This window comes from Echeneis naucrates, chromosome 11 (genome assembly GCF_900963305.1).
Source record: "Echeneis naucrates chromosome 11, fEcheNa1.1, whole genome shotgun sequence".
NCBI classification, from domain to species: domain Eukaryota; kingdom Metazoa; phylum Chordata; class Actinopteri; order Carangiformes; family Echeneidae; genus Echeneis; species Echeneis naucrates.
The window spans coordinates 13,528,145-13,545,090 of NC_042521.1; positions in this window are offsets into that span (position 1 = coordinate 13,528,145).

The following is a 16,946-nucleotide window of genomic DNA, read 5'->3' on the forward strand; positions in this document are numbered from 1 at the left end:
TTTCAAACTTACATCCCCAAATTGCAGTGCAGACCAGGTGGGGCTGCGGTCCAGCCACAGAGCCACTGTATAATGTTAATGTACACCATCTGCTCACCCGCCACCCGGAGTTTCCATGACGTCTCCGTTATCACAAGCGTCCTCGATCTCATGGGGCCGTCTGTTCCGCATCGCAGCTCCACAGTTGACAGGCTGGAGACTGAAGAACAGCCTCATTAAAAAGTTATGGTTTGAAGCAGGGGGCACATGCACTCTTGCCATGGAACCAATGATTCACCATTTCTCAGCAAAATGTCGGGTTCAACTTGAATTCCTGTCTAATTCAGTAGGGAAGTATGAGCTGGTTAACTAGTAGGTCATATGCCTGTTGGCTAAGCAGTTGGTTTCGGGTGGTGTTATTCACACTGAAAAATGTTCACTTACCAAATACTTGACTGCTGCCGCATTTTAAAATGGCATACAGATCTGCCAGTAATTCAAATTAAAACTGACTTATGTGTTTAAAACACACAAAATCATCTTAGTCCACATAACATCCAAAAATTCAGTGACCTGCCTTGACGTGAACTTATCTGATACCACCACTAACAATGACAGCATTGATGGAGTAACATCTGTTACTCATAGAAGATGTGTTAACTCCGGCACACTTGCCCAAGTTCTGTGTCTCTCCCTGTCCAGAGCTGAGGAGCAGCGGAAAGAGACTAGTGATTTGGGTGTGAGCGCAAAGTGCGAGGACAAGCTGGAATGCCACACTGAGTCCACTCTTCCTTGCCGTTATCTCTTGGGCCACAGACATCCCTGTGTTGCCAACCCTGCACGGATACTGAGCCCTGTGATGGAAGTTGAGATGAAATTAAATGAAGAGGAAAAAGCGGAGAGGATAAGAAATTCAGTGAGTGTGATGTCTGATGGAGGCTTTTGTGTTCTGTGGTGGTTTACTTACTCAGCCTTTCAAACCAAAGCTTTAAAGATGTTTTCATCAACTCTATTTTATTGAAAACCTGCTAATTAAATGGTAATACTGTTTTCCATTGTTAATAAATTACTGTCATGTCAGGAGAAAGATGTGGAAGATAAACAAAGGATTGAGGAAAATTCCCTTAAGAAGATTTGGGTCCCAGAATCCATCAGTGGAACAGACAAACAAAGCCATTCATCAGAACCGGGACCTGTGGTGACGAATCCCATCTGCTGTGCAACTGAAGAAGTTGCTCTGCACCAGCAGGGTGGGGAAGATCTTCTGCTTCCTCTTAGGGATACATGTAAAAGTGAAGATGAGCAGGGCTTAAAGAGAAGCCCAGACAGTGATGCAGATGATGATTTTTTTTGTTTACCTGGAGTGCGAAGTTGCGCCACTGATAGCAGTGATCATTCGTCATTGAGTGACTTAAGTGACACTGACATGGATGAAGATGACGCTCTAAGTCTACCTGATGAATTAAGCCCGAAAGACGAACAGGGTTCCTCAGATTCTTCAGCAGAGATGGACTTTCCTCCACTGTGTACCATCAGGACTGGCATCGACCTGCGTCCCACAGAGGCTCTGCCCTCAGGGAAGGTGCATGGCCAGTGGAAGACTCCCCTTTTATTCCACTCACATGACACCCCCGCGGCCGCTTTGGCAAGAGGCACGACCGCCCCTGCGCCAGCTCCTGTCCAAGTCAAAGCTGAAGCACCTCAGGCAAACCCAGAAACCAATGCACCACCAGAGGCCGCAGCGCAGCAGAAGGCTTATGACCTACTGGCTGACTTCCCAACGCTCCAGCCGGCAACGAGGCCTTCAGCGTTGGGTGCGTTGCGTGATTGGAATCCCAAGAAAAAAGATGCAAAGAAGGAAAGAGACCTTATCAGCCAGTCAAATGCCTGGCAGGCGAGTGGGGCTCTCTGTCAGAGGAGGATGGAAAACGTGCCCTTTGAGGTCTCATCCATCTGTGCAGGTGATCAGAAATCTGTGGCAAACCTACCGACATTTGGCCCGGCTAGGGAAGGCAACACTCCTACCGTCAACTGTGGGGAAATGAAGGCCAACAACCAGCCACCTCCTAGAGGTAATAAATCTGCTGCATGTCTGTCTAGCTGTGCTCTTTTTTTTTTTTAACACCTTTCCTTCTCTCCGTTGCTGTAAATATAATTTCGTGCCATCTTAAGTACTCGCTGTAGCTACATATGCACAAACTCATGCAGACGTCCCTGTCTAAAAATGTGTTATTGATATTAATGACACTGTCGTATTCGGCTAATTAAAGGCAGGAGAGCGGCAGCAGCACCTGTCCCAGGAAGAGATGCCAGCACTCACAACTTGCTGAGCACAAATTCGCCAACGGCCCAGCTCACAAAGTTTTACCCTTTTCCCTCTGCCATTTTTAAAACTAATTTAACGAAGCCATTCCATTTCTGCGACCTCCCCCCACTCCACGACTTTGTTCCCTTTGCCTAACTTTAACTTCTTCATCTGAAATTGTTGGAATAATAAAACAGCCAAATCAGAACTGCCTTCCCCAGTCAGGGGGAGCCACTCGCATTTCCCAAAAAATTCACCCACAAGGACGAACACACTCACACACGGGTGGAAACGTTGCATCTCTGCGTGTAGGCGTGAAAACAGTGTGACTCGGCATCAGCGTTGCAGAGAAGTACTTCCTCAGTCGGCTGACTCAGTGGGAAAATGTTTTCATAATGAAGGGATTATTGCGCAGTGGCAAAGTGAATTACACGGTGAGCTTTCCATAGTGGGCTGCTGATGCAGAAAAGAACAGTGGACAACAGATATGAATTAAGCCACCAACAACTCAATCACACAATGTTAATTTTAGTCAAGAGTATGATTTGTACAGTGTACAGTAGCTCTTACATACTTTGCAGTGGTGTCACATCTTTGCTATTCAAGTCTGCAAATATGAAATCATGTGCGTATATATAGACTATATATCTATATGTACTCTCAAATGACTCATGTATTTTGGTCCTGTTTTATATCTTTTCCTTTCCTAACAGGTGCACCACCGTAGCTGAAGGCTGCTCTGCATTGCTCAATAAATGTGCATATGTGATACATATTGCTGGCACTCTTCCAGCACTTTGCAGTCAGTGCTGATATAACAAAATTCACTCTCTGATAGCACAGCGCTGTTGATTCAATAGCACTTTGTTGATCCCCTGAGTCAGGAACTGCTGCAATTTCCTTTGCAATGGCAAAGAACAGGTTTCTATTAAGCTCGCCTCCTGCATCACACTTAACACTTCACAGGCCAGACAGGACAGGGTACATGTGAAATGGGTATAGGACTAATCCTCGCCCCCTTGCTGTGCATATTGCAGTTGCAGGTGCAGATGGCGTGGGTGTTTATGCCAGGACCTGGGCAAGCGCTGCCAAAGCAGGCATGAAGCAAGCAGCTGCCCCTCAGGAGAAAGCCAGACCTTGTAACTCTCGGCAGATAGTTACTGTTAACAGAGCCAAAGGTAAGTTTACACCTTGGCATCTTCTTCCAATGCATGTGTGTGCAGGGAGTTGTGTATTCAGAGCAGGGGGTGGGTGCGGGTATTGTATTTCATGGTGGGCCACATGAAGAATTCATCACGGTGATGAGCAGTGGTGGAGCACATTTATTTTGCATTGCTTACAAAGCTGAAGGCTTCAGCGTGTCCTCTTGCCCTTTATGCACACTGCTCAAAAGGTTGCGTGTGTAGCATTTTTAAACATCAATATATCATTGTCAAATTACTTGTGATATTTTGGTGGATCCACCAGAAGCAAATGAGGCTGCAGCTGAGCTGATTAGTCTTTCTCAGAGCAGTGGTATTGATGGTATTGTATGACATCAATTAATCTGTGCCTTTTATCAAGTTCAAGACTGAACACTGACAGATTTCTGGCCCCGTCTGAGGCGGTCTGATATTGAACAAAAAATAAATAAATAAATAAATAAATTAAATGACATAGACACGTTATCAAGACAGTTGAAAGCAAAGATCCAACAGAAACGTATGGAGAGGATTATATTGTGTACTGTATCCCCATATTTTCAGAAATCTCCCCATTTTCTGTCTGGGGAAAAAAAAAAAAAAAAGATTTTAAAAGTCAAGTAAGCCTCACTGAGAAAGTCCTACATTTATATTTGCGACTAGCTCAGATTTTACTTTCAATCTTTGCATATCTTAGCTTGGCTTAACATCACAGAGGCTGTAAATGTCTACAGTCAGTCTGTCAAATTATGTTTTTAGACTCGCCAGATGAAATTTGCATATCTGAGTATACTGACACCTAAATATAACGATACAGTCAGCCGCATCTCTGGAGACGTCGCCTCTCTGATATTGTATATTTGTAGAATTAAGTCTAAGTTGGGAGCAGCTCATGGAGCCATGGCGTTCTCGCCGTGGATTCTGATTGGTGGGATGTGTCGCTCTTGTTCAACAAGATGTTTAGAAGTTGCAGTGAAGCAACTACTGAAGGAACTTTGCAAGTGCACTTGAAAAATAAACACTCCGTAACACTCTAATTAAATGCACGTAAATCCCTTGGAGTGTTGAAGTGAAAATCCGACTTCTACTGCTGCTGCTAATGACCTGTATATGTAATTGCATATTATGAAAGTAATAGTCCCAATAAAAGTTGACAATGCAACATAAATCTTTTAAAAATGCATGCTTAAAAACACCATCCAGGACTTCAGTGAGAGATAGCAAGCACTGAAATAGTTTCAAACGATTAACTGCAGAAAAAAAAAAAAAAAAAAACGAAACAGAGAAGCAGGTGCAGGATGAATGCTTTACACACTCCTTTATACAACTTACTTCTTAACTTATTTTTATTTATTTATTTATTTTTTTTGTGCTTTTCACAGGCAGGGGTTCTGCCATTCCAAACACTGCCACTAAAGTGACCCCTTCCCAGCAGGGGATCAGTTTCACCTGTGGCACTCAACCGCACAACCCAAACCAGTTTGTTCGACCCGGTTTTCGTCCCACCAACCAGGTAAACGCATGTTATTCAGACTTAACCTTCTTAAGTGATCCCCGCTGGAATCTGTAGACTGCTGTGCACACGATCACATAGCTACTTTCCACAAATTCGCCGTCTTAAAACTTTTTTTTTTGCCACTTCTCTCATGACCCACAGCATGGCCACGAATGTTTGGTATAGTTCACCTGCTAAACTATACTGTACAGCTCTCCATCTCAGTGTTTGGCTGAAGAATGACATAGGAAAAGATTTTCTCACTTTTTGGTTGAAAAAAACTAAGCAAAACTAAAAACATGTTAAATCGGCTCCCACATAGAGTATATTTCATTTCCAGCCTATCTGTGTCACTGTATCTTCTGTAATTAGGACAACTGTGCATGTATTTGTAATTTCTTCTATGATGTAACAGCAAGTAAGTTTCAGAAATGAGTGGTTGTGTTGGAATGAAACTATATTCATGGACTCAACCCTCAGTACAGGTGACCCTGAGACCTGTCTGGTATCATCACAAAATACAAATTGTGTGTATAAAAGACCTGTGAAAAAAAAAAGATATAGATAATATTTTTTAAGCTTTGTAAAAATAAAAATAAATAAAAATGGTGACATGCAAGTCCCCCTAAATCCACACTTTTATAGATGTGTTTTGGTAGGAAGCTTTTGGCACACCTTTGGTGTGAGCCTTGCAGGTTGTTTCTTCATCTCTCCCGTCTTTGCTTCTAAGCTAAATTGAGCCAGGCTGACCGACAGCTGGCTCTCTCTAAAGCAGACATAAGAGTGGTTTCGACTTCTCATCGAACTAGCACCGCAAAAAGTGGAGATTTTTTTTTTCTTTTCTCCAAAGGTTGAGGTATTGTTTCAAGCACTACCTCCTACAGTCCGGACCAACAAATGAAAGTGGACGAGTGGTTGCTGAGTGAAGCAAAGGTTGCATTGGCAGTCTCAAAGAAGATGTGACGTGTTTTTAAACCATTTACTGCTCCTCTGCGTTCCCAACATTACACCTGTCGACACAAAGCAAAACTAATTTCTGAGAGTTTTGGGAGTTAATGCTCTCTCTGTCTCAAAGAAAAGTATTAAAACTGACCTTTCATCGGATTTTCATGCTGGCCTTCGTCTTCTCACTTGGTGGTTGGCAGTGTGAGATAACCAAGAATATTTTCTTCTCTTTGTATAAAAAAGGAGCATCATATTTTTTGTACCTCCACCTTTTTCTTTCTCTAAACCTCTCCTGGCTTTGCCCTTTCTATCTGTGACCTATTTAAATTTAGGTTGCACTTTTTTTTTTTTACCCACATATTGCAGTGACGGTGACAGCAAGGCTTACTGCACTCTCAGGTTTGCCCCTTTGGCCTCAGCACTTCCAATCCAACAGGATAATTACTGAAGCTGCAATACACATTCCCCCTGGGTGAAAGTGGCAATATGGAGGTCTCTCGGTGTTGGCTGAGAAATGAGATGCAAGGAGGCAAGCTTGAGCAGAAGAGAGAAAGAGAGAGCCAGAGAAGGCTGGGGATGGAGAGAGAGACTGTAAAATGTGTGATGGTGATGGAGGAAGACATTATAAAAGATTTATTTTTGGCAGCAAAAAAGCTGATGCAGAGATGCAAGTAAATGTTTATAGAGTGTGTGAAAAAGTTATGAGAACTATTTCAGACATGGACACGTTTAAAAAAAAAATCTTTCTCTGTCTTCTGTATTCTTGATCTCTCTCTCTCTCACACACACACATACACAAACACAAACACACATCCTCTAGCTAACACACACCTACTTCCTAATTTGGCACTGACCATAACCTAAATATTCTGCTATTAAAGTTTTACAGGAAAGAGTGATCGGGGAAGGAAAATTAGAATCTAAATTTGTTGTTTGTTTGTTTTTTTAATTAAATTAGGGTGAGGATCAGTTGAGTACAGAATTATCTATTTATTTTCAAAGCTTAAGTTGTGAGTGATACACTACTCCCAGCCTTTCACTCCAAAACAACTGTTTAGTGTGGATTTAAACCAATTTGTTTCTGTAATCAAATACAAGATATCAAATACTGACCTCTACAAACGCACAATTAAGTTAATGTACTTCTGTTGTGGGGGGGCTTTGGCTTATCCAGGCTGGCAGTTGGCTGTCCTGGCTGTACGAAAAGAAAAGAAAATAAAAAAAGGGGGTTGGAGGAGGACAAAACACAAAAAATAAAATAAAGCAACAAATTGACAATTAAAAATGTTCTACTCTTGGCAGATGGAGAAGAAAAAGTGGTTCAGTTTAGCAGCCTGATTGATGGGCTGTTGTAAGCGCGGGATTGTCAGACCCGGCGCCTGTTCGGAGGAGGGGTTGGCGGAAATGAGGCTTTTTTAGCCCGCGTGCCCTTCAGCTTGTGCGAGAGTGGCGGAGACACGGGCTAAAGTTTTCCCACTCGTGTTCTTCTCTCCACCAGCCAATAAGCCCGTCTCCGAGCTGTTGCTAGGCTACACAGGTCTGTTGTTATTCTCTGGCAGGTGGCCTTTGCAGTCTTCAAGTGTGCGTGCTTGTTTGTGTGTGCACGAGTGAGTCTTTCGATTCATGTTTGTGCTTTGGAAATCTGTGTGTGCCAGAGCAAATCAGAGAGACAGGAAGAGACAGAGAGGGAAAGTGTGAAACAAGGAACAAGACATATGATCAGAGTTTAACACTGAGGATTCATTAACTACATCAGTTCCACCTCTTCTCACCACATTGTCTCGCCTGACACACTGCGCATCCTCGTTCATTTGTGTTCATGTGGTGGTGTCAGAAAGGGACGAAGGGACTAAATGACCTGTTCGTACAGGAGATGAATGTGTGCTTGTGTTTCCCAGCAGCTTGTCCATTTCAAGTCGATTCTGCTCGTTTGAACTCATTCGACTGAGGCAATCTTTAAAGTAAAAAGAAAAAAAAAACAAAAAAAGCAAACAACTTGTAACTAGGCAACAAAATAAGATTCTGTGTGTCGTGATATGTGCTCTAAAGGAAAACGCTTCAAAGAACATGGGATGACTGCCCCTCCGCCAGCCATTTTCATCGGGGTGGAAAGTAAGCGAGAGCAGAGAGCAAGCCTCATTGTCTCAGAGATCTCAATAGATTGGTTTAGAGGTGCATACGAGATACAACTCTGATCAATGTCTGTTCAGAACCAGGAAATCTGCTCCCTGCCTTAATCATCCTACATGTTAACCCTTCAGACCCAGAGAGGGACAATTAAGAAAGTTAAGACAAACCAGCAACTGCTGAGGCAGTAAAATACAATTTAAATGAGTGTTTTTCTTTTACTGCAACGTAGCCCAAACTCACCATGAATTGAGTTTTTGAGCGTTACTAATGACTGAAAAATTAGTTGTCAAGTGTTCGGCTTTTAAAGCTAACGCTCTGGTCTGCACGCCCAGCGAGAGCCTTTCCATTTGCAGCAATAACAACTTCTTAGAGTTGCCAAACTTACAGATATTAATCTTAAAATATAATGCTGTTGCTAACCTGAAATTTGAACGATTTCTACCTTTTTAGCGTAAGGAAATATAGGCTCCAATCACACGAATGGCATCAGCTGCCTGACAGCTGAGTGGTGGTGGCTGGTGGTTTTCTTCTGGTGTTCATTTTTCATTTTTCTCCCACAAAGAGCGAGGCGGTTTGATGGCAATTCTCAGCTCACGTTAGCTTTCTTTCATGTTTTATCACTATGTGTTGAGTCATTGTGAAGCTGCCTCAACCACCCTGTTGTGTTGTTCACACAAAGTAAAAGACGAGAGGACGTTCTATGAACTGAATTAAGTCAAGCTGCTTTTCTTTAATGGGGGGTGACTGAAAGTGTTCAGACTTCTCTCGGTGATTCAGTCACAACACGTAATAACGTGGTGGAGGGATGGCTCAAATCACACAAGGGACTACATAATGGCGAAAAACAAAAGCTCCTCGGCTGGTTACTTCTCTCTGCGATTGCAGAAACTGAGCTGATCTGCCAATATTTTCAGTGTCTGCTGGTTTTTTTTTTTTTTTTTTACTGCTAAAAATTTCAGCAGGTTTTTTTCTTTCTTTTTTTTTTTTTTTTCCAGAAAATTGTCCAAAGATAATGTGGGATAATGTGAGCTAACGCGTTTTCCATCTATTGCATTCAGCTATGAGAGCAAAAAACAATGTAAATAGCATGATGTCATAATTCGGTTGGAGACGTTTATGCCACACAATTCATACACATAACTATTCAATGGTCCGAGTCAGTTATCATTGGTCTCTTTCACATTTTACTTTCATCAATACAGAAAGTATGAACTGCTTTTTACATGGATACAAATGAAAGCATACAAAACGCCTACTGTCAGTCATTAACAAATCAAATGTAAAGCAGGCCACCTTGAGAGCACGACAACGCTGCCATTGTTGCATGCTTAAACACACAAAAGACAAAATAACCAGGAAAGTAAGAGTCTTTTTTCCCCACACTTGTCGACCTGCTCTTTCGTTAGCTCCACACATCATTTCCGCTGTCCTTTTTCTTTTTTTAGCTTAAGTTTTGAATGTTGTTCAGTCAAACGCAAGCTAGTCCGTTTGCTCTTTGTTGTGCAACTGTTGTGCAAAATTTTGGCACCGTTGGCACTTATGACATTGCATTGGAGGTGTTTTGTTACCTATCTTTCTGTACTCCCCAAAGCACTTGTCCAGATTTGTTACCCCAAAAATTTTTTCTGCAATATTACCGGAGTTTTGTTGTATTAGTGAAATGTTAGAGAGACAGTTCCCTGACTTCATATTTTTAGTTATTCATTTGGTTTGCCAAGGAGACTCTGGCCAATCTGGTGAGTCTCTTTATTCGTGAAGAAATATCTCAGACCTGCTGCTTACAGGCACGTCCTTTGCTTTCAGACTAGTTAAACATCGATTCCTTCTTCCGTATCCCCAGGCATATTCTTAATCTGTTTTCTTCTCCACCTCTCTGTCTCCCTCAATCCTTCAATCACCTGTTTAATCTCTCCTTCTCTTCCTCCAGCACTCTGGAGCCCAAGCACATCGAGCCAACTGTCCTCCAGGATTCAGATGTCCCCATTTCCCTTTCAAACAGGTGAGGCTGCTAACAATCTCATTTGCTCCTGTCCCTGAATTTCGGGGGCCAGTTCGGATCTGTGTTCCTCGAATTTACGTCCAATTGTAATTTACATGGGAGTCTGTGTGTGCACACTGAAGCTGCGACTCGGCTGTCCATTGATTTTTATTTCATTTCATGAAACTGTCATCTTATATTACATAAAAATGTGCAGTCGCCGTGCAATAAATATTACTCAGTAGATATGGTACAATTGTTGGTGAGAATGATACTAAACGCAAGTCACATTCAATTCAAAAGTGCTACACATGTGACTCAGAAATATGTGCATATGTATTTGGTTTTTTTTTTTTTTTGTACGAGTGTCAGTGTGTTCTTATGTGTGCAGGTTTGTGTGTAGAAACTTCTCCTCTGCTATCTAATTGAATATGATGAAAAAAGGGTTCGATTTGTGCAGGTGTCATTCCTGATGGATGCTCCTCATAAGACAAGCACAATCAAGGATCATTCCTCATTCTTCCACCCACTCCTTACCCTTCCTCTCCATCATATTTTATTTCCTAAGCCCAATGCTTTGCTCCTTTTCCCCCCTCCCTTTCTCTTTGTTGGCACGGGCAACTCGTGATGTCACAGCGAATTTCATGCTGCCACATGTTGTGTGTGTTCTGCCCTAATTGAGAGGAAGGCGGGCTGTCTTTAGTAATAAGTTTGACGACCCTCATAAGGCGATGCAAAACGGCAAAGCTTCACAACAGATGATGCAAAGCAGACAAAGTTTCGGAACAGACGCTTTTCTTGCTTTGCTGTGCCACCATATATACATAATTTTCCAATTTTCCGCTGAGTGAAAGCTATTTAAGGCCATACTGTTTCATCGTTTTTTTCTGTTATTTGGATACATTTGGTGCACGTTTGCCACATTTTAGCTCTAGGGGCTGCCACAAGCTCTCCAAATTTCCTGTGCGGTGTGCACAGTTTTGCATATTGTTAAAGTACCAGGATGGAAGGTCATTAACTTTAATGGAGGGTGAATGACTGACTGGAACAGATTGGTGCCTCCCTGTGGCCATTTTATTTTTGGGCTCTTTGTATGCAACAAACTATGAAACAACAAATGTTTTTTGGTCAATGTAATAACGTTGATCGTGTGTTCTGTGTGGTCCGTAACATTGAAAATAAACATTCCCAGCATATATATATAAAAAACCCCAGACCTTTGGTGCAAGAGCTATTTCTGTGACAACGAGTGGTTGATCAAACCAAATTTAACCAAAGGAGTGAACAGAGGAAATCCACAAAACAATTATGTTAATTCATGTATGTTTCCATCGACTATCATTTTGTGAAGAGTAAGAAGTTGGTTCATTGAGTTAAACAGCCAGTAGCACAATTTTGCAGTGGGGTGCCATTGAAGCATTTCAGAAAAAGAGGGCTCATTGATATGACATGACAAAAGCATTTGTCAAACCTCAAGAGCTGAAAAACTATTTTAAATATATGGACATGTGGCATTTATATTTGTATGAATTTTTGGAACCATGAATTTGTTTTCATCTGCTGCAGTTTTTTTGTGTTTTCAGTGGATATTTAAGTTGCCATCACTCCATAATTGATATGTTTTAACCATCTTTTTGTCTCCCAGTTTGACTGTGACTGAAAATGTTTGTAAGTATTTTTTCTAAATATTCATATTACCAAAAGACAGGGGGAAAAAAAAAAAAAAAAAAAATATATATATATATATATAAAATCATATAAAATGACAACCTTCTGTGTGAAATTTCGCCATGCTAAAAAGTGTTGTATGCACACCAACCACAAAGCATTGCTGTGCCTGAAACTAGGCAGGTAGATCCCAGATGTTGATATTTATCCATCCCCATCTGTGCCATGTTATTTCTATAGATTTAACACTGTGTTACTCGTGAGAAAGGAATTGAAAAATGCCTCCTGTGCAATCAGATTCATCACCGACTTTGCTATTGTTACTCGTACCGCCGAATTGTCAGCTTATCAGCCGGCAACAGGACATAGATGACACTCATTTTCATGTCTCCGCTGATACATCTCTGTCTCTGTAAAATAAATGTATTTGTAGCGGTAAAAACGTCATCACTTTTATTGTGATTAATGCGTCCCGAGCACGAATACTGGGAGGGCCTATCTTCGAATCGAATTTATTATCGTGTTATCGTGTTCTGCACGAGTGTAGGTACGCTACTGCCACATTCAAAGCCACTGGATTCTCCCTAAATTATGACTCTGTCCTGAAAAATTTGACCGAGCCATAGTCATTCATATTCATAATTTGTAATTGTGGTAAAAGCTGATCCACAGAGGCTTGTGTCTGTATTTGCATTTTGTCGGTGTGGGCGACTGTGCCTGAATGCGTCTCCTAACGACGCACCACAGATCTGATAAGTGGGTACAAAAGTCAGAAAGCACTGTAACACTGGCCTCATTCACCTTGTGTGGTGAACAGCAGTTACCGAAGGGGCCTATTTCTCACATCGCTTCAAAGAGATTGTCTAATAGCTGCTCAAAGGACACGTGCACCTCACCCTGCTTTCCTTTTCCCTCTCTTCTCTTCTTAGTGAGGCAGAAATATGCCTTGTTGTGGCGAAATGAGTAAAGATTTGATTCAGTCGATGAAACCCATGATTAATATTTAACAAAGCTCTTTAAACTTACATGGCACCATTGCCTCGTAGAACCAGAGGAGAGGGATATGAGCAGCAGAGCAAATGAGAGGGAAAAGGGAAAAGAGCCCATCTCTCTGGAGAGGGTTTACATTTTCTGCCTGTATCAGTAAGTAACGATAAGACATGTTGATATCCAATTAGCAAAGCCCACATGAAGAATACACAGGTCCTCCGCGGATCACACAGTCCCTTGATGTCATCATTTCATTGGAAAGAGGACAGCTCTCCTCCCTGCGGTTTGGCATGCCAAATAAGTAAACAAGCACCCTGCGGTGCACGGAGGTGCACGGAGGTGCACGGAGCATGGTAAAACTTAATGCATAGCTCACAGTAATGTGGAATGCCTCCGCCCACCTCTTCACACAAAAGACAGAGGAGATGGGATGAAGGCACAGGAAGAGAGTGTGATGAGGGAAAACAAACAAACAAACAAACAACAACAACAACAACAAAAAAAAAAGAAGTAGGGGCTTAATATATTATTCCAAAACATCCCTGTGTTTATCTGATGCTCTGATTTAGGTTATCTTAGGCAGAGTGGTACTACAGTCTGCATGTTAAAGACTTGGCACCAACAACTGTGTAATCATGTCGTCCTTCATTCCTTTGTTTCTTACGTGCCTTCTTCTTGGGTTATCAGCAGAAACATGTTATCCTCGCAGCCTGTTTTCTGTTAATTTTGTGACATTTCTAAATTAAGTACTGACATACGCCCACTTCCCGGGGACCACCTGCTCCTTTCAGGACATTTTGAGCACTTGCGCGCAAACTGAATTCCTTTTGTGAACCAGAACAGAAGTCTTAATGATCTCACCAACTCAAATTCAAAACTGTGTTACATACAGTGAAAACTAAGCAGGACTCACCATACAATACATCAGCGCTACTGGGGATAACACACAGGCTGCAGTAACTATGATTGGTCATCTCACGCTTCATACACATGCTTCCGTTTCTGATGGTTGACAGTGAAAATATTGATTTAGCAAAGCTATTTCTGCTCACTGTTCAGATCCCTGCTCCATATCACAGTGCGAAAAGCAAATGGAAGTCTTGGCATCTCAGCCATTGGCTATCCGCTGTGCTGTTAAATTAGCAACTATTCCTTTGTTTTTGGTGGTTAACTTCCTAAATAGTTATTCAAGCTTGTATCCTGTTTTTTTATATATATATATATCCATGGTCATGACATGACCAGCCATGACCAGTCTTGTTCCATTTCTCTGTCGACAGAACACTTACTTTCGTTATCGATCACACAGTATTTATACAGATCTGGAATGTGTGCTATCTAAAGAGACGTTTTCACTTTACTGTATACAACATGTGACTTTTAAAGTTTGGCCTTGAGAGGTCCTATCCTATAATCCTATAGACCGTACTTCAACAGCTGCAAGAAGTCATTCAGTAATTCCTTCATATTGTAAAACTATCTGGAAAAAAAACAATGTTGTAATGTAATGTAATGTGTGTTGGGTACCATCAACGTCCACAGTGTGCTCTCACTGAGAATTCAGGGTGAGACAAAATTACGTGTCTTCACGCTCCTGCTCCACAGCACCTGGCTGAGTGTAGGGAGGCACATGTAATGGATCTGGGAAAGCTTCAGATCCCCTGTCAACACCAAGAGGCAAGACCTGTGTGTTTGGATTCATCCATCTCCCTTTGAAAACCTCGGCATTTGGGTGAAAAAAAGAAAATGCCAGCTTACTTTGGATGGAAGATATTAAAAAAAAAAAAGATGCATTTGGTTGACTGACATTTTGGTAAACTCTTTTCTTTCATTTAAACATAATTTCCAACAGCAACTGTAAAAGCTTCCCACTAATTTTACCCATAAAGCGGGTACAGCCGAATCACTAAGTACACAGACAAAGTGTCAAGAAGAAAGCAAAAGCACCTTTCTTTCTTTTCACCAGCAGGATTAATACTGATGATGAAGATGAAGGGGGACAAAAACGATGCAGATCAGAAGGCAAATGCTCAATTAATTGTGTTTTCGTAAAAAGTTAATTTTGTGGCAGCGGTATTTGCAATGGCAGGCAGTTTCATGAAAATAGAACCCCTATGACTCAGTTCTGTTTCCCATCATCAAAAGAAGCTCTTTCCATCGTTGCATCAAAGGCTGAAAACCCGATAGAAAGTCTTTTCAAGCGAAACAGTGGAACCTTTTTCGATCCCTCTTAAATTCTAGGATGCTTTTCATAAACACTCTCTTTTTGCCACTCCATTTTCTCTGAATGCTTACGGCAGCAGGCCTTGATGACTGGAACTCCACAACAAGCGGTGAGGGCGCCTGTCAGTGTCGTACTGTTGCAAGTTGATCTGCACCAGACACCCAGGCAGGGTGAGAGGTGAGCACTGCTGCGTTTTGTGCTTCAGCAGGGCCATTTTGGTAAGATAAGAGGAAGAAAAGAAATGAAAAGCGGGATATAGTGGCTTGCTGTTTTGTTTTGTTTTTTTTTTATAGCCATTAGACCCCTTCATTTACACCTCACTGACTTCATACTTGTTTCCTCTCTTCTGCCACCTTCTTCCAGGCTGTACACCTCGTGTGACCTTTTTTTTTTTTTTTTTTTTTTTTTTAAATCTTCTTCACACCTTTCCAACACGCTCCTCCTCCAGTTCCCTCCATCCACACCATGCTTGTTTGTGTCTCTGCATCTGTGTATTGCATTTTTATAAGCTCCAACAACCTGCACACCGTTAAACCATTGGATACAGTGCGTTGAATAATATTCCGACACAGTGTTTAGGTTTGATCCGATCATTGTACATAAAGAAGGCGGGGTCCTCACAGCTTTCAAACACATTGAATGGGGGTCTGTGGGTCTCCAGACGTGTTTGATGTTGGGTTAAAGTCAGCTGGGCCATGTGTCCCTGTGTGCTTTGTGTCCTACTGGATGGTTGAACCTTTGGTTTTCATTGAGGACTTCACTGAATACTGTTCTTTGCTCATCTTGAGCTCATCCTGACCAGTCTCCTTAGCTGCTTCCCTGTTGAAAAATACCAGCAAAGCATGATGCTCTATGCCTCCTCTGAATATGATGCTTAGTATTCAGGCCATCACTGATTCTCCTGTCTCTCCACAGGATCTTTGTAGCTCAGCGTCAAGTTCCATTTAACCACTCAAACTATTTCAACCTCGCCTATTGCCACACATCGCAGACTAATTAACATGCTGCAAACTTGAAATCAGAAGTATTATATTTCCTGTTTGATCAGCTCCACACATCCCACTGGAAGCTGCAGAATTGCACCTTGGTAAATAAGAATCACTGGTTTCCATAGTAAGAAGTTGAAAGGTGTTATTTCTGATACCTGCATTTGTCGCAGAGAGGTGGGCTTTGGCAGCAGAGCTTGGGAAAAACACAGTGGGATTTGTTTGAGGAAGTGAGAACAAGAAAGGAGGAGATACATTTTTTTTTCTTTCACTGACCATCAAAGTGACAACATAAAAGGGATATCACTGCCAGACCAATATTTTCCTGTCATCCAAACAGCAAACGTTATCCTTGCCTTGATATTCATTCATTTATTTATTTTGAATTTCACTGCTTGCATTTGAGCAAAGTCGTAAAGATGCACACAACAATGAGCAGTGATGTGACATAAGGTGACGCGGACGCACACCCACACACACACACACACAGTGACGTGAGCCCGTGCATGCAGAGATATACATATTTATGAGATCTTTCTGGCTCTTCTGTCACACACTAAAATGCGCATGCCCATATTCTCACACACCAGCTATCCCCGTGAGCGCATGCATGTCGCTAATCACTCCCAAAGCCGTTTGTGTGCTCAGTGAACGTAGCATCTACAGTGCAAAGTGGGATCAGTGAGGACAATCAATCAGAGATACCACATCTTCTAACTGCTCCCAAATTTCTTCCCTTTGCCCTCTAGTGTCTTAAATATTTAGTCTGCCTGACATCAAATGCATACATGAATGTCAATGAGGCAGATCTCATTCCTCTAATTCCACATACACACAGTCTGGGGGAAAAAAAGAAAAAATAAGTCTAGGGATGAAGAAGCAGAAGGATAAAGTCAGAAGCGACTCTTCACTGAAGCCAAAGTTGGGAGCAGTACCCTTTGTATTTTATGGTGTTATTGTACAGTCAAGCACCATTATTTTTGGAGATTGCCCATGGACGCTGTGAAGGCCGAGAGTGATCTGCTGATTGTTACTTCAGGAAATTTGTCTCCATAGTCTTTGACA